General features: G+C 32.7%; 1 protein-coding gene across 23 annotated transcripts in view; it reads left to right on the top strand.

Moving 5' to 3' along the window:
- Positions 1-27623, top strand: part of LOC126717105 (disease resistance protein RUN1-like) — a 188773-nt gene that overhangs the window by 95643 nt on the left and 65507 nt on the right. For 16 of the 23 annotated variants that reach the window (XM_050418423.1, XM_050418420.1, XM_050418411.1 and 13 more), the window contains one exon: positions 325-913. The exons of 1 other annotated variant lie outside the window; for it this stretch is intronic. The gene's annotated coding sequence lies outside the window, so the exon portion shown is untranslated. Of the gene's footprint in view, positions 1-324; positions 914-4955; positions 5169-6141; positions 6292-6924; positions 7557-27623 lie in introns of those variants that run through there. 6 more of the 23 variants (XM_050418395.1, XM_050418389.1, XM_050418391.1 and 3 more) reach the window with 5 other exon arrangements.

The following is a 27623-nucleotide window of genomic DNA, read 5'->3' as shown; positions in this document are numbered from 1 at the left end:
AAAATTGGAGTTCAACAATAATGTCCTCTGGATGGAGATTGATGATAATTGGGAGTTTGAAAATCTTATGAGAGAAAGAACAAAAATCTGCTACTTTGTAAGCCTCGTATTTGTGTATTGTGGAGAGGCCATCATGGAGTAGTTCGGAGTTGGGAAGCTTGCTAGTTGGTATAACCCTAGAAGGCAGAAAGTTGTTGACCTTACTTTCTAATGCACTGTCTAAAAAGTGATTTACTTAAGCACTACGTACTTATAAATTGTAAAAAAGCAGATGGAAAGCTCTGTGCAATCTGTCCTAATGCTCTCTATGTCTCTGTTTTGTAGGTACTCAAGTGCTTATGAAACAACTCAGGCTTTGCAATCTCAAGACCAGAGAGGCCTGTTAGAGTGTGCACACCTCCTGATAGTTGTCAGTTGATGATTACCACTAAACAGTTTTGTGGTCAAATCACAAGAAGGGGGAAAAAAAAGACTGCTAAGATGTTTGGCAATCAAAAAAATTATATTGGAAGAAGCCTAAAGGATTTTCTCACCTTGTCCTCTTGATTTCAAGTCATATATTGGAAGACTAGGAGTGATTGTGGAAGACACTTCTGACTAGCTTAAGCAGGGGGTATAAGTGTTTTTCTGTTCATAACAAGGTATTTACTGAGTCGTTTTACCAGCCCCTTTCGTTGTATTAATGCAAAAATTATTTGTATGCCCATTGTCCATTCAATTTTAATGTACATTTTTTAGGTGGGTTTGGGCTTATGCTTCTAAACTTCAACCCAAGAAGAAAAAAGCCCACGAATCTCCCTTGAAAGACACTGTTTGACACTAATTTACTTTTATAACACTCTAAAGTTGTAAATGGTCAAAAGGTTCGTATCAAATTACTCATTTCAAGGTTGATTTTGACTTTTGACTTTAATAGCTTTATCTATGTAAAATGAGGTATAAGCATATTATGATACATCATTATAGACTTGATAGAGATTTTGTTTTTAATTTTTACATGGCAAATTTTTTGTTAATGACTCGAATTTAGCAACAGTTTAAGTTGGGCTGATCAGGCCTCTACCTATTTTGTAGACCATTTGAAACCTTCGTATGGTCCTAATTTCCCTTAGTAATATTTAAAAAAAAAAAAAAAATCTAGGAAAACTTTATGGACATATTATCCATTTTCACACCCAAATCCCACAACAGACTAGTATCAGCCTGTGATTGGTGCACCCAAATCCATTTTTTCACCAAGTTCCGTGATAGTCTCATGCCATGTATTAGTGTTGTAATCTAATCATAAGTTAACAACCTAGCAAGTTGTGAAAATTAGTGCGAAGTTGGGTGTGTCCGTATATGGAAGTTTTTCCATATGATTGGGTTGGTTTTTCACAAGGAAAATGCTAAAACTACAATATATTTTACAAACTACTGATGAGGTAAGTGGTTATTAGGAAGTAAAAAAGTAATGTCAATGGTGGGCCTAGATGAGAATCAGTAAAAATTTGTTACATTAGTAATTGGAACAATATTGTAAAAAGTTTGTGTTTATAACATTACTCATTTCACAATATGGCTAATAAATAGATTTCAATTAAATAATGAAGAATCCGGTTAATTGGTGCCCTTAGGGCATTTGTTAATGGAAATTTTTATGAAAGTTTTAATACCATTTTGACGGGAAATATAAAATGCTGTAAAAAAAATTAGTTTTTCTTTTCTTTTCTCATAACAAATTTCTAAAATATTTTCTAAACCAATGCACTTATAACATCCGTTAACTTTTCCCAATGAATACCTCAATGAAAATGAATGGTGGGTCACTAATTGGTACGCTATTTTTAGATTACAATTCATTTGTAAGTATGTGTAATAAGATTTATCTATTGCGGTGGGTTCCAGTTAGTTCAATTAGTAAAAAAATTTATGGTTAAATAAGAGATCTGGGGTTCAATTCCTGCCTACACCAAAAACTGATTAGTGTCTTGGTTTGATGATAAAGAACTTTTATCAGGAGCGGACGCCATAGTTGAAATTCTCTAAAAAAAAGGAATTATCTACTGTGGTTTTTTAATTCATTTCAGCTTGTTTCATCCTAGAGGACGTGTCAATAACCTCTTAACTTGTTTCATTAAGGAAAACTCCATTTATTGATGCTAATGGCTGCCCTTGTCCATTGTTTAAATGATAAAAGGATTTTTATTATTTATTATTTTTTAATGAACATATATTAGGGAAACTTCTAATACTGACTAGTTTGAAAAGCCAACCACGGTAAGTTCAGATAAGAATAAAAAGATATAATAAATGCTGATGAGAAGAAGAAAATGTTAATGAAGAAATAATTTTGCAAAATAATGAACATTATTATAACATTGAGTCTCTTTTATTTTTTTGAGGGAAAATTATGACATTAATTTTGATGAAATTGATTAGACAAAATGATGAATAAGATGAAAAAGAACCATTATTTTGGTTCATTATTATGCTTTATTACTTTTGAGTTTAATCAATTTGTATATGTATGTTATAAACACGTATTAATTTGATTTATTTAGTTAGTTTTATTAAATATTACTATATTATATAAGTAATAATTAGGAATTTACTACTTTTTTTTTAACTTGAGTTTCACATACTCGAGTTTCATGAAAAATAGCCATCAATTTTTTATGTAACTTGAGTTTTAAAAAATAACACGGCAAATTTGAAGGCTATTTTTTCAAAGAACTCGAGTTCCTAAAACTCGAGTTATATGGCAATTTCGAGTTTCACAAACACGAGTTCCAAAAAATTGGTACATCTATATATATATTTTCAAAACAATGGTAGATTCTTACATATTTTGCCAAATAATATTATTTGGCCTTTTGCCCTCGGTCCTTTCATTTTTCCTACATTTATCAACACACTCTAACGACCGTGAAAAGACAAAAACCCTATAAGAGCATCAGCATTGAAGAATGCTATTCTATCCTATTTTACCATCTCAAAAAGTTACTTTATCAATTATACCATACCATTTTACAATACACCCTACATCCAAAAACTCTATTATTTTACTTTTTCATTAAAATATTATTTTTTTAATCTTTCTTTATTATTTCTTTCACATCATCACTTTTTTTTAACTAAGGGATGAAATAAAATATATATATATTTTTTAGCATAGTGCTACAGTACAATTCTAAATTTAGAATTGTACTGTAGCACTATTGCAAAAAATTTTGCAATAGTGTGGTTTAGCATTGTTTGATGCAAGTGTTTTTGTCCTCTAAAATGTCAAAAATGCCTTAAATATGACTTTAGCATTTTTCAATGCTAGTGCTCTAAGCCAGGCAGCCAGAAAGACAAAAACCCCATCAAGCTGATTAACGGGAAGACAAATGCAGTCAGCATTCCCGCATGGAAAATGGTGCTCATAGTCATAGGCATTCATTTGGTTAAACATTGACAGTTTGGTCAATTTTTCTGTTATGGAGTGGTGCAGGAGTACGATATAGCAGTCCACGGAGAGGAGTATGTCTCTCAAAGCAGCCAAACGGCAACCGCAGTGTTTCTCTCCACAATTCAAAGGTATCAAACACACTTTCTCTCTAAATCATAACACACACACACATGTTTGGACTTCTGGCTTGACTCATCCTTTTGTGTATTGGAAGCATAATTAAAAGGAACTGTGGTTGGAATGATATTCTGTTTTGATTTTTTTATGAAAACCCAATACAGTGTACCACATATAATTGAATATTTTCCCCCTATCCTTCATTTTCTATTAGTTTTCTCAAGAATTAGACAAGGTGTAAGTATGTATAATTTGAGCTCGAATTTTATAGTAGTTTCTCTTTAATATCTTCATTTTGACAGCTGATTTAGGTTTGAATTTTTATTTTGCAATTATAGAATTCTTAATTTAGCTATAGATAAGCAAAAAGTTCAGAAACTCTGTTAATGAAACTCTGGGTTTTCGTTTTCCGAGAGACCCCAATGATCTTTTAATATCTAGGATTTAAAATCGTCCACCTTTCTCTTTAGCTTTCTAAGCAGCTAAAAAAATGGGTAACATGTCGAACTTAAGCTCAGAATAATATATGTTTTAAGATATCCGGGTAACTCTACTGCAGAGTTCCTAAAATCTTATCCATTCATTTTTAAAGGAGTGGATTATATTTTACGACGTATCAACGTTTTATAAAATATTGACTATCACCATTTTGGTATCTATTTAAATTATTGATGATGTGCCAAAAGCAATCCACTCATTCCAAAACAAATAGATAAGATTTTAGGAATTCCATGATGAAGTCAGCCTAAAAACTCTGGAGGATCCTAATTCTTTGGTATAATCAGTGTGTTTGCTATAAGTGTTCTTTAGTTTGAGTTTGAATTGTTAAACGAATTGAAACAAGAATACAAATCTTATTAATGGGTTTCAGATATTTCTGGCGAATTTGAATTTTCCACCTCTATAGCTAAGGACTAGGTTGACTTGTTGTTTATGGATTGGAAGCATAGCATAGGAAGGGACCTTATCACTAGAATGATAGTCTAAATGTTTTCGGGGGAAGAAATGGGCACCCAAACGCCTGCAAGTAGCAATCGTACAAGGACAAACTGGACACCAGCAATGGAGTGCTATTTTATTGATCTTTTGTTAGATTAGGTGCATAGGGGGAATAGGATGGGCCATACATTAAAAAAACAAGCTTGGACTGATATGCTGACCGTTCAATGCCATTTTGGATCCCCATATGATAAAAAGGTCTTGAAAAGTCACTACACTAATTTGTGGACTCAATTCAATGAGTTGGTCAGAACGGATTTTCATGGGATGATACTGAACAAATGGTGGTTGCCAGTCATCATGTTTGGGATGCTTACATCAAGGTGCTTTAGTTTTGTTAATGTTTTGATTTGATCTATACCTTTGGTGTCATAGTGAGTGCTGACTTGACATTATATACATGCAGGCTCACCCAGAGGCACAATTCTATAGAAACAAAGCCTTGATGAACTACAATGATTTGTGCTTGATATATGCACATACAACAGGAGATGGAAGATAGAGCCTATCAAGTCATGATATAGACTTTGATGATGACATTCAAGGAGTGAATACTGGTGTGTTTTTATATCCTGTCATGGATCAGCAGAAATGATGCATATGCGAGTGGCATTGGAATGTATGCTATTGGGGTTTTTTTTTTTTTTGCTTAAATTACCATTTTTCATTGTAATTGATTTGGTTATACTATCTAATTCTTTATTATTACTACTATTATATTCTAGAGAGTGTGCATAATACAAGAAAGTGACATAAGCAACAATTCCCTCCCCCTTTTTCTCATAAGTCTATCCAGAGATAGATGGGACTCTATGCCCCATAGAATTTAATAAATTTTGAAGTAAAAATGGCCTTTTACCATCTTTGAAATTTGTACACTGCAATCTCTCTTTTAGCTAGTCTTTGGGCAGTGATCTCTGGTCTGCTTTCCACAAGAATCAGTAATGTGCTTACTGCTGATTCTGTGCTTAGCCAATTACGACCTAAGTAGTACCTAATGATAAGACTTGTAGTTGCGTTTCTTTGCAAACCTTTTTGTATTATAGGAGAAATAAGCACCTTTATTTACATCCACATAAAAGAGGAAAAAATGTTGCAGAGAAATGAGCACATCGTGCTTGGCTTTGTGAACACTTGATTGAACTGGCCTTGATGGGTTTTTTTTTTGGAAGTGATAGTAATTAATTTCATATCTTACTTCATTTGGTAGCTAGGAACTGGATGCAGTAAGATTGATTGAAATTACATATGTTCTATGTTAGCTTATTGTAATGTGTATTTCAAGATAATCTATTTTGAATGAATAAAAACTACTTTTACTGATTAGGTGTTGCAATGAATAGCCTTGTACCGACAAGTAAAGAGCATTCAAAAACAGATTGGACATGGACCAATATTTTGTCAAGCTTTTGCTGGACCAACTTAAAAAAGGCAATAAGATCTGTAATCCATTCAAGAAACAAGCATGGAATGATATGCTCACGTTGTTCAATGGAAAATTTGGCTCTAAATATGAAAAGAGTTACTGTTTGTCTACTTGGTTATTGGTATTCATTTTTACTGTATTTTCATGTGTACAATTGCTGATGTAGGCACACCCAGATGCGCACTCATATCATAGGAAGGCCTTGCTAAGCTATGGAGATTTGAATTGATATTTGGAAATGCAATCAGCAACGGACATTGCAGTCATTTATGGCGAGGGAGAAATTTTGAAGATGATATAATACATATCAAGACGGGTTAGGTTCATTTCTTGAATGTGTAGGAGGACCTTTATAGGGAACCTGTATTCTTGAGGACATCCTCTTCAATTTATTAATATAGTCCTGTTTACTTATCGAAATAAAACTGCTGGTTTCATCTTTATACATGCAACTTGGGATTTATTGATTGTCACAATTAGGACTCTGGTTAATATTAGGGTGTCCAGTAGGTCTTTAACCTTCACAAATGGAATTTTATCAGATATGTTTAATTACAGAGATTCGTATACTGTATGATAGTTTTTTTTATTCCTTGATGTATGCTATCATTAAATGGAAGTTCAATTTATAGGTTCTAGTTTTTTCATTACATGCTTGTAGGCATGCCCAGTTCATTAAGATCCATGAGATTTTAATTCATTTTAATAATTTCTTTAAATTTTCTCTTAGGGTTGGGACAGATTTACTGGGCTGTGGGTATTGTTCTGTAGTCTGTACCCATCTTATTGCTATCCGATTATGTTGTTGCATTATATGAGTTACTGTTTGTCAATGATGGCAAGTATAATGTGCTTCTAGCATAATTTATGTTTAAAAGTCTGAAATGTTTTATTGAATGAAAAGTTATTTATTACCCTCATAAATCAGTTAGTTTTGCCTTTCTTGTAGTTGAAGAAAAGGAGGGCTGTACCTCTTCTAATAGTGAATGTCTTTAAACAAATTGGACATCAACAATGGATCGTTACCTCATTGAATTGTTACCAGACCAGGTGCTTAGAGGGAATAAAATTGGTCATGGATTTGTGTCTGAGGCATGGATTGAAATGGTTGGACTGTTCAATGCAAAATTTGGATGTCACATGACAAAGATGGTCTGAGGAAAAGATACAAACATTTGAGGGGACAATATAATGATATAAAGGTTCTTCTTGACCAGGGCGGGTTTTCTTGTGATGAAACGGGAGAAATGGTAACTGCTGAGGATTATGTCTAGGATTCTTATACCAATGTGAATTGCCATTTACTCTTTCTTGTATCCTTTAGATATTTGTAGTTTTTTTATGTGGCTTATGTATAAAAAATGCAGGTGCATCCTGATGCTCAGTCATATAGAAATAAATCTGTTCCCAGCTGTCACAAATTATGTGTTTTATATGGTGAAGAAATTTGTAATGGAAGATACAGCATTTCGACGTGCAATGCAGATCTTGACAGTGAAGAACCAGATTTGAGGATTGGAAGGTTTCTTGTTTCAGCTACAAGAACTTCCCAAATAATTTAAGGAAGTTATTATCTGCTTATTTATTGTCTTATTTTCTTTGTTGTGTTCTCAACCTACTGTTTGATTGTTGAATGCTAGAGTATGGCTCCCTGTTTTGCAGTGTTTGATTTGCATCGTTGGGGGTTTTTGTCACTTCCCATTCTCTTTCTCTAAATTAATGGGTTCTTTCATGCGGGATACTAATTTAATTTGAAAGGACATTTATGCAAAGTAAAAGTATAATTGATGGTCATATTATTTGTTTTTGAATTCAATATCTTGTAAATTCGTAATGGTTAAAAAGCCTTCAAAATTATTCGAGAAAAAAACATTAAATTATCTAGTTAATGGACCAGTAAAGCAGAAGCCCTATGCTTTTTCAGACTCACTAAGATACACATCTAATTGGCCATTGTCAAGAGATTTCTTGAAATGATTAGAATTACTGGTTTTAATTAGTTTAGCATATTGTCATGGTGTTTTGAAAAGGCTAAGTGGTATTTGTTTTGAAACAGATAGCTTAAATAAATGTTGCTAGGAATTTAAGGTTTGATTAATGGAATTGTCATGGTGCCATAAATTTTCAGATAGAAGACTCAGTTCAACCAAAATGCAGTGTGTATTATGGAAAATAAATAAATATACAGATTCAACCAACCAAAAAGAAACATTTAGAAGTTGGAGTAAGAGCGAATCCTTGAGCTTAAATTTTTGGGTTATATAGTCTACTGATAAAGTCATTGCTTGTTAAATTTGGTGCATTTTAAATTCATTTGAGAGTAAAACAATTTTACAAAGTGATTAGGTTTGGTGGATTAGTATTTAAAAAAGAGTGACTTAAACTCAGGAATAGATTTTGCTCCCTTCAAAAAATGGGGGAAAATAATGGTTTTTATTTTATTTGAATAGTTTATGATCTTAATGGTCTTAAAATGCAGTTGAATTGGATGATTGTGATAAAAGATGGGTTTGAATTTGATTTGGTATCTGAGGCCTTAATGCTATGATAACCTGCCTAGACTTTGGCATTGTAGAAAGCCATTTCCCAATGCTGATTTCCCTCCAGGTGTTTGTGTGAAGTTGACTAGTAGTTATGTTTATCTAGGTTGTACTTTTTGAACAACAACTTGTTGGGACATAATAATTCAATACCATCATCTTTGTTTGAGGAAAATCCTATATCATGATCTGTTAGACGAATTGTGTTCTTGCATTTACATGATAAATATTAAATAACTGTGCAATAATGCTTCTACCTAGTGAGGCATCTTATGCATGGATTGGTCTTTTGGTAGTTGACATGGGCATGTTTCTACAACATTTCTGCATAAGATGTTTGCCTTAGAACTCCTGGCTGCACCCATTCATTTTATTCAAACTTTGCAGTCTCGGAACTAGCTATTTTTTTCATCACTGTGTTTTGATATATCCTTTTCTACTATGCTCACCTGCTGTTGTTCTTTTGTAGGGATTTATATGTTCTCCTGGCTCTTGACTTTTAATGTAAAAATCTTTCTTGGTGTTTTCATGTTGAGGATTTGAAATTAAATTTTAAGGTCCGAGGGACAATTTTATTGGCTTGATCTGGTCAAACAAGATAACCAAAAAAAGAGGGGGGGGGGGGGGGGGGGGGACAAGTGTTTGTGCAGTTGGTGAGTTCTTTCTACTCAATATTTATGTTTTTGCTTCTTAGTAATTAGATTTTTGAGAAATTCAAAAGTTTTCAATTTAGCACAGTTTAAAGAATCTGATTTAGATACCAAAAGATATTTACTATTGTTTATTTAAGTACTAATGTATGATTGTATATGCTGAAATATAATTGTGGGGCATCATATTACATTAGGTTATCTATCTCATACACACCTGTTTATGTATCAACTGTTCTATTTTATAACCCCTAAAACAAGACAAATTCTTGATGAGAACATAGTATATATGTAAGCACAACTATAACAAAAACAAAGAGGCAATTGTTTTGATTTGTTTTTATTAGTCATCAGTCCCTGCATAAAGAGTAGTAATGTTTCAATTCAAGAATGGAAGAAAAACATAAAATACATTGGCAATGCTTGGCGTATGTTCTTGCAATTCAGAAGTCATGAAGTCATCCCAAAAAATGTGCTTCTAAACAAAAGATGACGTGTAGTGATAATATTGAATAGATCTAAAAACCAGAAGCATCAATCACGTTATTTTAGAACATTTGGAAGCCTGTGACTAGAACTAGATAAAAAATTCACTTTTGTCCATGAGACGGATTGCATCCCCGATACCATTAATTACTTGTTAGACCAAAAATTTTCTTTGATCTTTGCATTGAGAGATTTCTGAATTGAACATGAATATGGGTTCAAGTGAGAGCAGAAGTTGAATTGGCAGGTGTTCTAGGCTGTAAGGCAGGTTTTCTTTCCATGTTAATAAGGGTTTTATTAACGTATGCCCTTAGGGCATATGTTTGTAAACTATTTTAGGAATTATTTTATGGAAAAGCAAAAAAGTGATTAAATTTTTCGACAACTTTTTTAATTTCTCATAAAAATTTCCTCAAATAGATGATTAATGTGTGCCTTAAGGGCATACATTAACCTGATCCTTGAAGAAATTGTACTTGTCAGAAGAGGATAGGATCGCCTTTTAAGGAGCACTACTTTGAGTTTAATAACCTATTGTCTTTGTCTCTTCAGTATGCAATTCCATGTAGCTCATTCATAAGATAAATTGAAGTGCATTTTCTGTTTTTGTGTTGGATTTCATTTGATAATTATATTTTTCCTTTCTTAGTATTAGATCAAAAATTTTCAAATTTGGAACACAAAAAAAAAAAAACTTATTTTATTTAATAGATTTTCTTGTCCTCTTTAGGAGGAGGTGCCCTGTCTCAGATCCAACTTTTTTCATTCTAAATTATTCCCTTTTAAATGTTTTTGTTATGAGGCTCTAATTATTGTTATTTGCGAATGAATTTGTAATCATGTTAGCAAGTCAGTGGTAAGGCGGTGGAGCCCTATCTCAGATCCATTTGTAATTGTGCATTAAGTTAACATGTAGTTGTATCTGCTTCTATTTGAAGTTGAAAAGAAATGGGTAAAATATAGTTAACACCCTTGTGGTTTGGGCTAATGTCAGCCAAGTTCAAGACTTTTCAAAATGGACCAACTTGGTCCATAAACTGTTACTTATTTTCTCCTCTTTCTCACAGTGATTAGGGACAAAGTTGGTCAATTTTGAAAAGTCTCAGACCTGGCTGGCGTTAGCCCAAACCTTAGGATTGTTAGTTGTATTTTGCCCAAAACAAATCTTTGTTCTTTTGGAGAAGATATGTGATATCTTCTTCATTTCTATATCTTGTAGTTCAATATTAGGCTAGACATGCTCATAATTAAAAGATCTTTTTGTAGTTTATCAAAAAAAAAAAAAGATCTTTTTGTATGCCAATTACCTTTGATTCTATACCCAAGTTGAGTGTATCTTTTTTGGTTAAGTTATATTTGGGTTTTAAGCAGTTCTTAATATAATGGTGTTTTTGCAACATCGAGTCTGATTTCCATTCACTTTAGGCAAGGATTGTTAGCACATGACTTACTAAATTTTTTTTAAAAGGCTTATTTGCTAATGAGGATATCATCAAAGTTGCATACAATATTCTTGTACTTTTGTCATTCTGGTATCACTAAGAATGAAAGGCAGCTGTTGTGACATTAAGTGCACAAATATAGGCAATTGTTTCATTTATTGGTTAGTAGATGGTATTTGAGCAAAGATAGATAGCGGTTATTTGAAGACTTTGCAAAATGATTTTAAACTGTTTGGGAATTTTTTTAGATTTATATGATATGGTGTGGTTGTAGAAGAGGGGGTGGGGTTCAAGATGGAGGAGGAGAAAGCAACTCAAAGTTCAAGTCATTAAACTAACTTGTATATATTGGTGAGGTTATTGTAGGTGAAGAGGATGACCTCTGTTGTCAATAGTGAGCTTGATGAAAGAGTAATGGGCATCATGGATCTCCTCAATTAGAATGGCTTTGCTTGGGATGAAATTTGCAAAATAGTGGCAGCTGATGTTGAGCTTTGGGAAGCTTGTATGAAGGTGCCATTCTATCTCATTAGTAATGTTGAGCTTTGGGAAGCTTTCATTTCCCAAAGCATGGCGCATGCACAATTGTATTTTCTTTTTACCCTTCGATGAAATGACATTACTACTTTCTTCATCAAGTAAATTGAGTGTTTTTGGGTAATATGGAATGGAGCACGATCATATTAATTCTATACTAATTAATGAATTGTATAATTTTGAGTAGCTTTCATTCATTTAAAAGTGACATTTTGCAGGATCATTTGGATGCAATTGCATATAAAGATAGGATCTCATATTTGTGAATTGTGCTTGATTAATGTTAATGAAAGTCAAAATGGAAGATCAAGTTGTTTGGACATGAAAATGGAGATCAACAATATTGCCCTTCCAATGGGGTCAATGATATAACTTGGGATATGCAATATCCAACTAGGGAGTTTGAAATATCTTATCAGTGGAAATAATAGAAAGTTTGTAACTTCTTAAGCCTTTGCATGATCTCAAAAATTTCAGAGGACGTCTAGGAAAAGATACAAGAAGCAGTTGAGCAAATGCCATGCGTAGTCAAAATTGTTCCTAACATAGATGAGAAGCTCTTTTTGGAGGCTTGTGAACTTTTAAAAGATGAGAGAATGGCCAAGAAAGATTTTTGGGAATTCATTCTTCAAATGTTTGGAATATAGTACCGGCGTGTCTTATGTGGTTAACTTGGAAGGAACCCAATGCCCAAACATCTTGTGGAAATTGAGAGACATATAGATCGGTTGAAGTCTTTGCTACTTAGGACTTTGAGTGGCCTCGTATTTGGGGTTTTATGCATTGTATTTCTTTGTTTGATTTCCTTAATTCTGTTAGCTTATCCTTTTGATTATTTTGTATTTCATTTCTATGCGGTGGTTTACTATTGTACACTCATTGTACTTTTCTTATCAATAAAGATTTTATTACCTATCAAAGAAAAAAAATGGCCAAGAAATTTGCAGTAGTAAATGGTTATCAAGAAAGATTTGACGGCACATATATTTTGTTTGTCAATTTGGAGTTAAATTTAGCTACGGTTCATTTCATAAAAATTTAAAAAAAAAAAAAAAAAAAAAAAAAAAAAAAGAAGATATGGTTCCAAAGTTTTGTCAGTGTAAATAAGATCTAATTTTAATTTGAAGTATTTTATCAGTACTATTTTCTACTTGATTTCATTTTATATACTCCAATTATTTTAAGTGTTGAACGCTTTGATGGAAGTCAATTTGATTTTGTTGGGAGCACCTGCATGGTGATGTTTACTTTCTCTATTCTTGAAAGAAAAAAGTGACCAAATTTTGTATTAGTTATCACAATCCTTCTCTAGGCTTGAGAGTTGAGATAACCCTAGAAGACATAAGTTATTGAACATACTTTCAATTACACCTAAGGGCATTTGATTCGCTATGATGTGCTTTGATGTGATGCACATTACGATTATGTGACATTAAGATTTTTGGTATATGTTATTTTTTCCAACATTACTATAATCTAAAATTACAAAATATATCACATCACCTTACCTTAATTCTTCCTGAATAATGTAATGTTGTATTCTTGTATTGAGATTGCATTAATATAAGATTACAATAATGTAATATTACGATATAATGTAATATCACGGCGAACCAAATGCCTTGATTTACTTTTAGAGCATCTTGTATTTATATATTTTAAAAATAAAAATTAGTTGTATGTCTTTTCTAGTTTAAATCACCTTTTTAGGTGGTTTGGGCTTATGCTTATAAACTTTAACTACCAAGATATAAGTTTCTTCTTTTCTTACACGCTGTTTCATAGGTGGGTTTGGATTTATGTTTGTAAATTTCATCTACTCATCTCTTTTATTATTAGCAAAATTCATGCTGAAATGGCAAAGAGGGTGTTGTTTGCACCCAATACATATATAACCTATTTGGCATTTTCTGCCATTTGGGCTAAGAACAACCAAACAATTTATCCTTACGACCTAATATGTCAAAAGTTACCCTATTTGTTAAACGGTATATCGTTTATGATCAAAGATGTAAAAAATTGTGTTGGTTCATGTCATTTAGATCTAAGTTCAATAAACAGTATGCTGATTGCACTGTATACTTGAGTAGTAGACGTGAGACTTTGGATTGGATGCTAGATCCTAGAAGCATTAGCATTGCACTAGTTAATTAACTATGGATTGGATATGGAATTAGTAGTAGTTGGTTGCAGGTGTGGGTAGTGACATTAGCAAAGGTGCGCGGTGCAGTGTAGCATAGTGAAGTTGAAGTGTGCATTAGCAAAGACAAAGTGAGAGAAAAATGTAAAGAGAAAGATTAAAAAAAACCAAGGAAATAATATTTTGATAGATGGAGAAAATAAATATTGAGTCTAGCAAATGGATATATTTGAAAATGATTAGTTAAAAACAAAAGAGCGGAGGCTAATTGGATGCTTTTAGTAGATATTAATTATGTTGCATAAAACCAGCGTTGTCCTATTTACAGTGTCCTTAATCCTTACTTTTTAGACAATGACTGGTGGCCAAGACTTGTCTCAAAATGAATAGATTATTAAATATATAGATAAAACAATGAAAAACTAATAAAGTACATTTTGGCTCTTAAAATTCGGAGTTGTTTTCATTTTGTTCCTCTACGACTCAAAATTTTATTTTGGGCTTTCGTGTTTAATTCCATTTTTAAATTGGCCATTTATGTTTTAAAATTTTGTTTTGGCTCTTCATGCTTGATTCAATTTTTTGTTTGCTCTTTTAAGTTTTGAATTTTCATTTTGACATTTTATTTTAGCTATTCATGAAAATGAAAGTATATCCTAAGACTAAAGTAACTCGTTCCTTTTGATTATCGCTTTCTGTTAATATATATATATATATATATATATATTTTAATCCTCTCTTAAATGTGCCGTTAACAAAATCTTTCAAACGCTACAAGCATAATGTTCCAAAAGTCCCGTGGAACACCTTTCTTTTTTTTTTTTTTTAATTTTTTTATCCATTTGGAATTTGACAACTATGGCTTTGCAGAAATGGCTATATTTTTAGACAATCCATCATGTCTATGCAGGAGCTCACACACAAAACAATCCACTTATCACGGATGGTAGTAGAATAGGAAATCCAAGAAGAGTGTCCTTAGGAATGTGAAGAGAACCCAAATTTGTGGCTTTTCCCTTTGTTTGGGTACCACAACGAACAGTATTGTGTAATTGTAAGCGATTCTTTAAGGGATCCTTTTCATTTTTGCTTTTCAATTGCGTTTTTTGGGGGTAAACTGTGGCTTTCTGGTTTCTAGGGACTTTAATAAACTAATGTACTTACCTTTTGGGGAAAAAAAAAAGGTACTTTACTTATTTCCTAAATTATATTTCTCTATATATTAAAAAAATTGTGAAAAAGTATATTAAAATAAATAAAATAGCTTTTATTAAAAAGAGAGTGCTAGAGACATCCAAAATTGTTAAAACATTCCATCATAAAAAAAAAAAAGGGAATGTTTGAGAGAGAGAGAGAGAGAGAGAGTCACTCGACAAACCAACCAACCACACCACTAGATTCACCACCTTACTCTAAATCCCACTTCACCTTCGGATTTTATGCCGACTAAAAGCTCACAACCAATTTTCTTCATTTTTAGCTTTTCAAAAAAAAAAATCTTAATTTTTAAATGAGATTTTTTTTTTTTTTTTTTGGTTAAGAAATTTGAAAAATAGATTTTGATAACACTTAAATAAAAAACTTAACTTTCCTTTAAAAATAAAAAAAAATAAAAAAAATAAAAACTCAACAATTTTTCTTCTCGGAGGATAAGGAGCAATTTTTAAACCAGCAAAAAAAATGTACTCCAATATAAAATGCTAAAAAATTTAATTAATTACTATTTTAAGTATTTTAAAAAGATGACAAGATGTATAGATGTATTTTTTTATAAGTCAAAGGAGCAAATTACATAACAATTTGAATAATAAAATATAAAATGACTGACATTTGTACTTCTTAACAAATTTTGGCAGGTATTAAGGTCAATTTATTTATTTTGATAAAAGAATTAAGGTCAATTTAGTTTGGGTTTGGATACAAAATAAATAGGTAAAAATTTTTTTTTCTCCCATCTTACAAAAGACTTAACGGAAATAAAGTGCTTATTACAAAAAATTAAAAGGGGGGCGTTATTATCTTTTAAAATAAAGCAGAAACATTAGAACTGTCTTATATTCTAATGGGTTTTTGCAATTTAGGCCCACCAAAAAAACAATGTTAAGAGAAAGCCTAAATAGAATGTGGAGATAAGGCCCAAAATGGTCGCAGCACATTGCACAGTCAAAAAAACAGAGAGAGAGAGAGAGAGAGAGAGATGAGTGTGGCATGTTGAACAGTTATAAAAGATATATGAAACTGAATCAGCTTTTAACTTACTCTACTAATATCAGAACAAATACTAATCTCTATGTGCAAGAGACACGCATCATATAGGAAGTGATGAGTGTGGCATGTAGCTTGATAATAACACCTTGGAGATATTGGGGATTGATTATATAATAATTGGAGATATCACAAACCTCATTTCTTCAGGCTTGGGACATGTTTTTCATAAAATATAGGATACTAAGTTTATAGCATAGTCAGGGTTGATTGTAGCGGGATTTATGGTTTTCATTGTTGATGAAATGCATTTTCAATCTATATTTTGCCAAAACAAAACTAGATTGAAGCTATAACATTGCACTTCATGTGTTGTACCCTCACATCTTTCAACGCATATATGACAGTAAGTGGACTTATTTGTGTCTATGTTAGGAAGTATAAGATTTTGAGTAATGCTACCAAAATTTTAACAATAAATTTTAGAACCGTTGAGTTGATAGAATATTATTATTTCTCATGTAAGTCTATTATTCATGCTATTTTATTATTTATTATTAATAACTTGTTATCTCGATATTTATGAAATTTATTTTAAAATATTTTGTGACTCTAAACTTATTGTAAAATTTATTTACAAAGGGAAAAAAAAGGATCAAAGTTTACTTTTTCTTTTATCCAGCATATTGATATACAATAAATTAATAGACACCAAATTTGTCAACAATGTTTTCACACATTCTCTTCTTCCTTTTAAGATTGTAAATGAGTTGAGCCAAGTGTTTAAAATTCAAGCTTTGTTCATTCAATTTTTTTTTTTTTTTTTTTTTTTGAACACAAGCCAAGCTCGAGGTCATCACCAAAAAAAATTATATGTTCAAGCTTGGCTCATTTTCTTGTTGAGCAAGCTTGAGCCTGTTCACAAGCTCAAGCCCGGCCCAACAAAATTTGGGGCCTAAGGCGAAAATTTTATATGAGGCCTTTTTATATGTAATCATTAATTAAATAAAATTATATAATAATAATAATTAAATTAAAACTAATTTGATGTAAATACAAAAATTGATGAATAATACTAACTAAAATAAGGTTAATTTCATATAGAAGATTAAATATCATTGTTGAACCATAAATTTGAACAAAAAAGAACTAAAAAAAAATATTTTTTAAAAAAAGAAACTTACTTTAACTTGAATATATGACTATGCATAGTTAAGTAAAGTTGTAATATAAATTTTAATTTTGTATATACTTTTTAAGAGAAAGAGATAAATATATATTATTTGGTGTGTGGCTTAGTAGGAGATTGGTTTACAAAAATTAAGCTCCCAAACTATTAGAGGAGATTATCATCATTGATGATTTATCACATTTGTAGCATTTTTTTTTTTAAACATTTTTGGGTTTCAATTGGTTTAAATTTTTATTGGTCTCTTATTTTGGAAGCCTGGTTAGAAATGAAAAAGAAAAATACTAAAGATGCTACAAAATGTTCACAATATAATATGATAATGACTGTAATTAATAAATTTCAAAAACTTAATATTTTGTATTTGAATTCATTTTTTATGTGATTGGTGACATGTCAATTAAACCTATAGTAAAATTTGTGGTATTTTTAACATCACTCTTAAAAAAAATACAAATTATTTAAAAAAAATGTTATATTTTAAAAAACTTTTGGGCTTTTTACAGAGGAAAAATGGGGCTTTTTTTTGGTAAAGAAATTTTATTTTGGTTGTGGGGCCTTAGGCCTAGGCCTTGGGCCGGCCCTGCACAAGTTACTTGATTAACTTATTATTTACTTATATATATATATATATATATATAAATTATGAAACCATGACTAAAGTGTTTTTATCTCTTCATAATTCTATGAATTTTTAATATGAATAGACCATTTATAATCAATAAGTTACAAATAATAGTGTATGTCATATGAACTTATTGACAAATTTATACAATTCAATTTAAAGTCTATGAAAATATATTTTTGGACTAGTGTGTATATAAAATTATAATATTATATATAATTAAATTGAGTCCTTATGTTCACGTGTTTGTTCATGAACATATTATTATATTTGAACTTTGTTTGTTTTATAATCGAACTTAAACTTAAGGCTTGAACTTGACTTATTTTAAACAAACGAACATAAACAAGTTTTTTATCAAGCCGTACTCAAATTGATTATAAACAACTTGGTTTATTTACAGTTTTATTTCATTTTTTGTTATGGTAGGCTCAATTGAGTTGAAAGATAATAAAAATTCTTATTACTCAAACTTGTTGAGATGAAAAATTATAATTGGTGTGCCATAAAAAGTGATAATAATAGTGGTGTAGATGAAAATAATGTCGGCAACAATTATATTTTGTTGACTGAGCAAATTATATATAAATAAAAAATAAATAAATAAAAAGTTGTGAAAATTCGATGTCTCTAGCATTGCTAGAAAGTAGAAAGAGAGTGGACTTTCGGACAAAAAGTACTATGCACGCCTGTCGCGGAATTGTTTTTAGGGGAATCACAGCCACAGGAAAGGGAAAAGAGAGGAAATTGGTAGGAAAAAGAAAAAGTTCAGGGAATGGTGAAACAATAAAGATTACTGCTTTCAAGAAAACGCGTGGGCTTTTTCTGAACTTTGTAGGAGTGCATGAAGCGGTGGAGGGTGGATTCAGAAGGCATATCACAGGAAAGGGAAAAGAGACACGGAGCTCTCTCAAGCAGGAGTCACGTGTGGGATCTAGCTAGAGTTGCAATTGTCATAAAATAATTTTTTATTTGCATTTATTATTTTGATCTATTACATGTCAGCAATTACAAAAAATATTAATTAATTAATTTTGTCATTAATTTTGTTATATTTTGGTATTGGAGCTTTGAGAAAAGAATATATATACAGACATCCTCACAGATCTGCTCAATCATAATGGCTATATAAATAACTTGGTTCAGCTTTACTTATTACTTTTTGTTGTGGTAGGCCTAATTGAGTTGAAATATAGTAGAAATTCTGAGTACTCAGGCTTGTTAAGATGACAATTTATAATTGGTGTGCCATTAAGTAATGATAGTTATAGTTCACATGAAAATAATGCCACCAATTATATTTTGCCAAGTCAACAAATTGTTAAAAAAATTATGAAAATTCAACGTCTTTAACATTGCTAGGTAGAAAGTGGAAATTATTTGGTAAGAGATTTTTAATAATATTGTTTAAGTATTGTAGAAATATGTATAAATAAAAAAATATTATAAAAATATATATTGTGTTATTTAAATAATGAAAATAATTGTTCATACATTGTTAACGCCCTGAAATTTTGGACAAAAAGTATCATGCCTGTAGCAGAATTGTTTTTTGGGAGTCAAAGGAAAGGGGAGAAGAAATTGGTAGGAAAAAGAAAAAGTTGATATCTTTGGGAACAGTGAAAGACTTAGATTGTGTTTGGTATATATGTTTTGTTGTTTAAAAATATGTGTAAAAATACGTGTAGATAAAAAAATATATAAAAATACATGTAATATTATTTAAAAATTAAAAATATATATTTAAATGGATGTATCAAAAACCTCCTAAAGATGAGTATGCATGCCTGTAGCTGAATTCTTTCCCATCTTTTTTTTTTTTTTTTTCCTTTCCACCACTTTAATCTTTTCTACTCTTCCTTTCCTTCCAACCTAACGTAGCACTAATTGAATGACTAGTAAATTATAAATTAACTTTTCCACAAAAGTAAAAAACGTGTGGAACTTTGTAGGATTGCAGGCGAGAGGGTATCTCATCCTCACTGATCATCTACTTTTGTTTGATAATTGGAAAAATTATAATGATGTCCTTAGGAAGAAGAGTAATGACACATCCTTATTAATTATAGCTCGACATGTGGCGAATCATGACACAAAATTGTGTCAAAATTAGTGTCTCCAACATTACTCTAAAAAGAACCGCAAAATCTAGAAGAAAAAACTAAAAGGTTTTTTACTTCATATCTGAGTCAATGGTGGAAAACTAGAGAAAAGCTAATTTTCCACAAAAGTAAAATACGTGTGGACCTCTCATTGAACTCTGTAGAATTGCGTGAAAGAGGGTATACTTTGGACGCTGCTTAATTTTGTAGATAAATTTTAAATTCTTGCCATGCATTTTAGTTTATTTGATCTTGGGAGAATAAACATTTAGAAATTATTTTTCTACCCAATATATATATATATATATATATATATTAATACATAAATCTGTTACCAATTAAAAAAAAAAAAATAGTTCAAACATTCATGTTTGAAGCATATTTTTTTATTTTTTATTTTTATTGATTCGTTTAGTTTATGGTTAATTTTAAACCTAACATTGCTATGAGTCTATGATCTTTGTATAAGTTGGATTCTATGGTTTATATCTTTAAAAATAATAATATTTTTTCTTACAAGTAAATGCATGATCACCTTTGATAGATGTTACAACTCATCTTCAATTGATGAATAAAGTTCTAATAAGAGCGTTCGTAATAGGTGTGCCAAATGCCAAATATTTGGCATTTGGCATACCAAACACCAAAAATGGAGCATTATGAGATGTTTCAAATCTCAAAAAATATGTCACACCACTACAGTATCGTCTCAACAATGAGACGGTATGGACAACAATTGCAAAAATAAATATTATTATTTTATTACATTTTTCTCTCTCCTCTTCCACAGATATCTCTCTCTCCGTCTTCTCTCTTTGTCACTCTCAGACTCTATCTCATTTCTTCTCTCTCTATCACTCTCTATCTCTTCCCTCTCCTCCTTGCTCAAGAAAGTTGCTCAAGATCACTCTCTAGTCCTCGCTGCGATCTCGCCGCCTTATTCTTCACAACTTGCCACCGATCTCACTGCCTCATTCTCCAACCCTCGCCGTCGACATCCATAGTCCTCACCGCTGACCTTCAGATCTCTCTTAATCGAGTTGTGGGTGTGAGATTTGGGATGGTTTCGATGTGAGTTTTGGGTCGGCATTTTGGATCGACGTTGTGTGGGTTGTGGGTCGGTTGGGCTGGGGTTTTAGGCTGATCGTTGGTTGAGTATAGTTGGTTGGTTGAGTTCAAGTTGGCGTTTATTCTCTGGTTTGTTGGTTAGTTGAGTTTTTTTTTTTTTTTTTTTAAGGTGACGTTGGTGGATGTAGGTTTGTATTGGTAGTGGCTGTTGGTGTTGTTGCGACAGTGAATATTGGTGAGTAGTGGTTGTGTCGTTGATGTTATTGCTGTTGTTGATGATAATGGGAATGAGATAATATATTATTTTAATGTATAGTAAATATTATTTTAATGTATAGAATTGAATGATAAAACATCTGTGGGTTCCAGTTAGCTCAATTGGTAAAGTTTTTAATGGTTGTATAAGAGATTTGGGGTTCAATCTCCGCCTACACTAAAAACTGATTGATGTCTTAATCTGATGATAAAGAGCAATCATCAGGAGTGGACGCCATAAGTTGAAACTCTGTAAAAAAAAATGATAAAACATTTGATAAATGAAATATTGTAAAATATTATGGTAAAATAATAAAATAGATTTTTAATGTGTCAAAATGATATTTTTTTATGAAACATCTGCTATTTACTATTTACTATTTACGGATGCTCTAAGAAGCAGATTATTTACTATTTACTGTTTTCAGTACAAGGGCCCAGGTTACGCGTGAGGAGTTTGAAGTGTTATTTTGGATTTCACACAAAAACTTCCATGATATTGCAACGTAAAATTAGGACAATTATGGATTTATGGTACCTAGGCTAGAAGCCTAGAAAGTCAAAAGTTACTTGTCACGCAGAAAGGTCGACTACGTTAATTGAAGTCTCATCTTGTTTGCATGCAATTGATGTACAAAATACTTTTTCTTAATACGTTCTTTTTTTCACACAGAAAAACTTTAGAGACAAATTATTTTATAATATTTTATAAATTATTATATGATTTTAATATTTTTTAAATAATTATTGATAAATAAAAATATGATATTAGTGATAAATTTAAATTAAAATTAATAAAAATTTGTCACGTCAATAATTTATAAAAATATTATAAAATAATTTATGTTTTTAGCATTATTCATTTTCAAATATAGACTTAAAAAGAAAATATATTTTAGTTATCGAGGAGCTGAGTGGCCCCACTTTTAAAATTAGTGATAAATTTAAATTTAAATTAATAAAAATTTATCACGTCAATAATTTATAAAAATATTATAAAATAATTTTTGTTTTTAGCATTATTCATTTTCAAATATAGACTTAAAAAGAAAATAAATTTTAGTTATCGAGGAGCTGAGTGGCCCCACTTTTAAAATGCTAACTTAGAAAATGTACTATTGTGGTGGGTTGATTTGTTTGTGAGACAAGCAATAAAAAAATAAAAATTTGTGTGAGAAATTAGGAAAAAAATTTATTTTAATATGATGAACCTAAGTGAAGAATTTATGGTACATTGTAAAATTTGTTGTTTAAAATAGATAAAATAGTTTTTTGATGATGCAAAATACTTTTTTTTTCCTTTAATAATTGAACGTGAATGCTAAGAAGCATATAATTTTATAATTTTATATACAAGAAAAATAGATCAAAGGTTTTTTTTTTTTTTTTTTTGCCTTTTTAGCTGGCAAAGTTGTCAGTTGGACTCCTTCTCTATCCCAGATGAACGATCAAATGGATCCTGTGACAAAAGAATAAAAATGTAGAACAAAGACACAGATGTGGAGTGAGATAGTAAGGAAAATTAAAAGTATTATAGTGTAGTGATAAGTGTTTTTACCTTTGTCTTTGGAAGTTTGGTTTTATAGAATTCTGTCTCACTTTGCCATTAGAGGTATAATTGATGTGTCTGTCTGGTTTTATAGAATTCTGTCGCATTAAATTTTTTTACCTAAAACTCAATACATCCTACAATACCTAAAAATATCTCAATAAACTCCCACTTGGGTTTGGATTTTCAAATGTGCATTAGAATTGGTTGGGAATAGTTGTGCCTATTTTTTAATATGTAATATGATGATGTGACATGTTGGGATTGAAGGATGTAAAACTTGAATTTTACACCATATCCTTTTAGAATTTAATCTCGTTTATATATTAATGTTGTAATTGTTTCTCCATAAAGGGATGGATCATAATAATTGTCTTTGTTTAAATAAGACTTTTAACCGATATTCAGGAAAAGAAAAAAATTAAGGGACTTTTTTAGCACATTGGAATATTTTCTTTTGGAAGTGGTGGGTCGAAACATGTGAGAGAGAGTGTGTGAATATTTCTATAAAAACTGATGTACTTGAATTATTTATGATCATAGTTGTTAGCATCGTACGATTATAATAGGGAAAACTCTAATCATGGGAACTAGGACGTTTCAGCAAAGTTTACGATACATATCGTATTGTGTACAAAAATTTATGTATTGTAAGGGCGTATCATAAGTACTCATGAATTGTACGATACATACGTGTGTATCTTAAGAATCGTATCGTATCGTTGAGTTGTATGTATCGTATGATACATAGATATATGGGTTTAAAATGAGTTTTTTTTTTTTTTTTTGGGGGGGGGGGGGGTTTAAAATTCATGGTTTTATTTGATTTAAACAAGTTGTTAACATTTTTTTACACGAAATTATTGGGATACTTAATTGAGTCCAATAAAATAACATGTCCATGAGTCTTTTTTCCCCTCTTTTCTTTCTCCAACAAAATTTGGACTACATACTTGACACTTAGCTTTTATATTTGCAAATTTCTTTTCTATACTATGAATAATGAATTAAATAAAAATATAATTATTTTTTATTTTGCTATTATTGTTATAAGTCTAAGAAGCTAGAATGCCAAGATAAAATATAAAGAAAAAAATTATTAGATTAAAAAAACAAGAAAAGATATAGTAAATGTTGATGATGATGAAGAACATGTCAATGAAGAAATAATTTTACAAAATTATGGACATGATAATTGTAGGGTCACGGTCCAGAACGAACCGAAATTGTAGTTGGGTCTGGACGTGAATGGGCCCATACAATATCATTTGTAGAGAGTGGGATCTAAAGGCTAAGTCATGTTCACCCGGCAGTGGTTTTGTTAAGCTGTTCATACATGGTTCAGGTGTATTCACCTTTGGAACCCCTCCCTCTCCCTCTGGGACTGGAGGCCCTTGTTTAGGTTACATATTTTTTATTTTATACTAGCATGCGTTCAATTTCCCTCGTCCATGTGTAGGGTCGACCTTTCCAAGACTGATACTTGTCCCATCTGTCCCAGACCTAAGTCGTTGGGAGTGGCTGATAAAGCCAAAGAACACGGCTCCGTTAGGTGCAAAGGTCAGTCTGGGAAAGACAGTAAGGTCAGCTTTTCCTAGATATTTCAGATTTTCTTTTAAGATTGTCCCTATGCCGCTTTTGCCCCTTTTCCTGATGGAGCTTTGGACCAAACCGAGGGCTACACCGTCCTCGGCTGCCTCTTTGGGCCCATGTGTGCTTTACACTAATGAGCTTGGACTAACATCTTCTTCGGATTGGGCCTTAAAGCTTCCCATGAACAAATGGGCCTAGCCCACATATTGTTGGGCCCCACAATAGCCCCTCAAAACCCTACTGTCCGACTTCTTGGTTGGAAAGGGGGGTTTTGGTAACTCCGAGTCTTCATTACTGCTCATTTAATTCGACCCTTCCCTGGCGTTGGCAATTCTCCAAATACCCAGGAAACGCTCCGACCTACGAGATATCATCCTTGATTTAGCCTTGATACGTTCTGTCCGTTTGGTTACCCGAAGTAGGTCTTTAATGTTTTCCTTTCACGAGACCTCTCAAATTCAATGGCTGCTGATGACGTGGGGGAGCGGAACAGGCATATTCTCGCTGGCAGATTTCCTTGAAGCTCTGAACACATTTAATGCTATCCTTTTCGTCCCTTATATAAAGAGGGTGGACATGAGTTGTTTCTTTCATAAGTGAATCCCTTAATCCCCCAGAAAACTGAAGTCCTCAGATTCCTCCCAGAATTTATACTTACCCTCTGATTATACCTCGACTCGTAATACGTTCACCACAGTCATAGGTGATGAAGAAACCTTCTCCCTCCCAAAAACACCTCGTTCTGACCAAGCTCGAGATGGCTCGGTCGGGGCAAGGATGGCAGAGACTCAAGATTTATCCCGCCTACCTTTCAGCCAAAATCCGAAGCAGGGACTCGTCACGTCGCACCTTCGACGTGATTGAGCCGAGGACACACAGCATCATCACCACCCGCTCTCTCATGAGCATATCTAATGTGGCACCGGTGTGCTAGGAGTCAGGACTGGGGCAGGGACTAAATGCCCCTGCTTCTTCCTCTCTTCGTTCACTGGCGCCACCCTTTACTTTTCTTTCTTCTTCTTTCCCCCACCAGATCCATCCTGGTGCTTTTCCTTCTCCCTCTTTTGCTCCTTTTACTTTCTTTTCATTGCTTCCCTCTTCTTCTCCTCCTTCTCTTGCTCATGTCCTCCATCTTCCTCATTCATCTCCTCCATCTTCTTCTTCTTCCTTTGCACTCTTCGGTGACAGGAGCTTGCTGAAGTGCTTCCATGTGTTCCAATTCTTCTTCCTTCTCCTTTATCTTTCTCTAAAAAGGTTCTTCTCCTGATACGAGCAGTACTGAGGCAGAGATTGGAAAAGCTTTGAAGGCGAGTTTAAAAGGCAACTGACTATTTACTTATCTGTATTGCAGATGCTAGTGTTGTTTTGGCAGTTCATTTTTTGTATAGGCTTGTTCAAGCCCTTCTTTGTACGTTGTAACAATTTTCCATATTAATAAAAGTTGCTATTCATTTATTTCGTATGTTATGTTTTTATACTTTTACAAGTTTACCAACGCTGCTCGGCACCGTAATATAGTATTTGAATCAATAATAACTAAGGCTAAAATGTTTGCTAATAAAAAAAGTGTCACCATGACTTTAATAAAATTATTTAACATAGCAAAGCCGACCAGTGAGGGACGAAACTTACCTTAAAATTAGCCAAGATGAGGACTAAGTGCTTGATACAGTGTAGGAAATAACTATCCGAGGACATTTCACTCGCCAAATGGACAGTTTCCTTAGGTTAATGAAAGTTGGGCCGTTTCGCCATCTTTTAATCACACTGGCTTTAACCTTTTACAGTATTTGAGCTGAGAACCTTCCCCATTCGAATAATCGGTTTCCCAAAAGGCCTGGGTCCGAGGACTTCGTAATACCTGGGTTCTGTCTTAAACTTAGACATTTTTCTCATTACTTGGTTTACCCATGGGCTTGAGTCCGAGGACCATGCAAACCTTAGGTTCTGCCCGAAACTTAGGTTTTTCCAGTACTTGGTTTCCCCATAGGCTTGGGTCCGAGGACCATACAAGGCCTAGGTTCTGTCCAAGACCCTTTGAGTTCAGTTTCTCCCTTTCCTCAGGCATTTCACGAGGTGCCGAGCAGGAAGTTGTCTTCGGCAACAGTTATTCTTCGGTGTGGGCCATTGCCCCTGGGCCTCCGTGCAGAACAGGTCTGGGCCACGAACTCACTTGGCCCACAACTTAAAGGGTATCTATGTAGTTTTGGTTACGTAGTACTTTTTGATGTCCCAATGTTCGAGGTGCACCTTCCAGAGACTCCTTTAATGCCCTGGTTGCAGGTGACGTTGGAGACTGAGCCTACGCTATTTTGTCTGTAGTGTTCCTTGGGACGCTGCGTGAACTAAATGCCACCTCTTTATCTCTTTAAATAAATAGGAGATAAAGTTACTTCATCTTCGCACCAATTCTTTAGTTTTCTCCCAAATCACAGCTCCTATATTCAGTGCTGTCTTCCCTTAGCACAACATGTCTGAGGCGAGGGTTGGGAAGAAGGAAATCTCTCCGCCACGGAAGCGCCGTGCACTTATGAGACTAAAAATGGTGAGGTATGGGCACAGGAAGCATAGGCTCAAGAGAGTACTCCATTTCAATAGAGGGGAAAGGATGTCTCTTCTTCTTTTAGTCAAAATTCGAAGCAGGTTCTGTTCATACCAGAACTTTGGTGTGTCAGAAGAAAGATTCTCCGCCATCATCGCCTCTGCCTTGTGGCGGGCGAATATTTAGAGAAAGCCCCTCAACTTCCAACTCCCTGCACCTTTCCTTCAACGGTGTCAGGCTCAAGTTGGGTCTCTTTTGCTGTTTGAGTTGTGGGCAAGTGAAAGCATTGAGGAAGAACAAGATCTTGGAGCTGTAGCCAACCTCTCCTCTGATCTACTTCCTCGGCTTTACTTTATTCTCTTGTATCTTCCTTTCTTTTTGGTTATGCAGTGAGCTTTGACACAAACTGATTCTAGCTTTTCATTGTACGCTGTACTGTTTCTTTGCTTTAGTAAAAAATGGAGACTTCTTTACTTGTTTTGAATGCTGTTCCTTTGATAACACTACTTTGTGAGTGGGTGTGTTCTATGTGTGTGTTCCTCCTCGGCGGTATTTAAAGCAAGAACTCTTAAAACACAATCCAACTAATTCTAATCTACCGACACTATCAGGCATAATAATGACTCATAGTAAATTAAACTTAGGAAACTAACCGAGATGACGGTTGAACGTTCTGTAATAAGCGCGGAAATATTTTCCGAGGATGACAAATTCTAAATAATTCA

This window comes from Quercus robur, chromosome 3 (assembly GCF_932294415.1).
Source record: "Quercus robur chromosome 3, dhQueRobu3.1, whole genome shotgun sequence".
Lineage (NCBI taxonomy): Eukaryota > Viridiplantae > Streptophyta > Magnoliopsida > Fagales > Fagaceae > Quercus > Quercus robur.
Note: the sequence above shows the minus strand (reverse complement) of the source record. Positions and strands in the feature narration are given on the sequence as shown.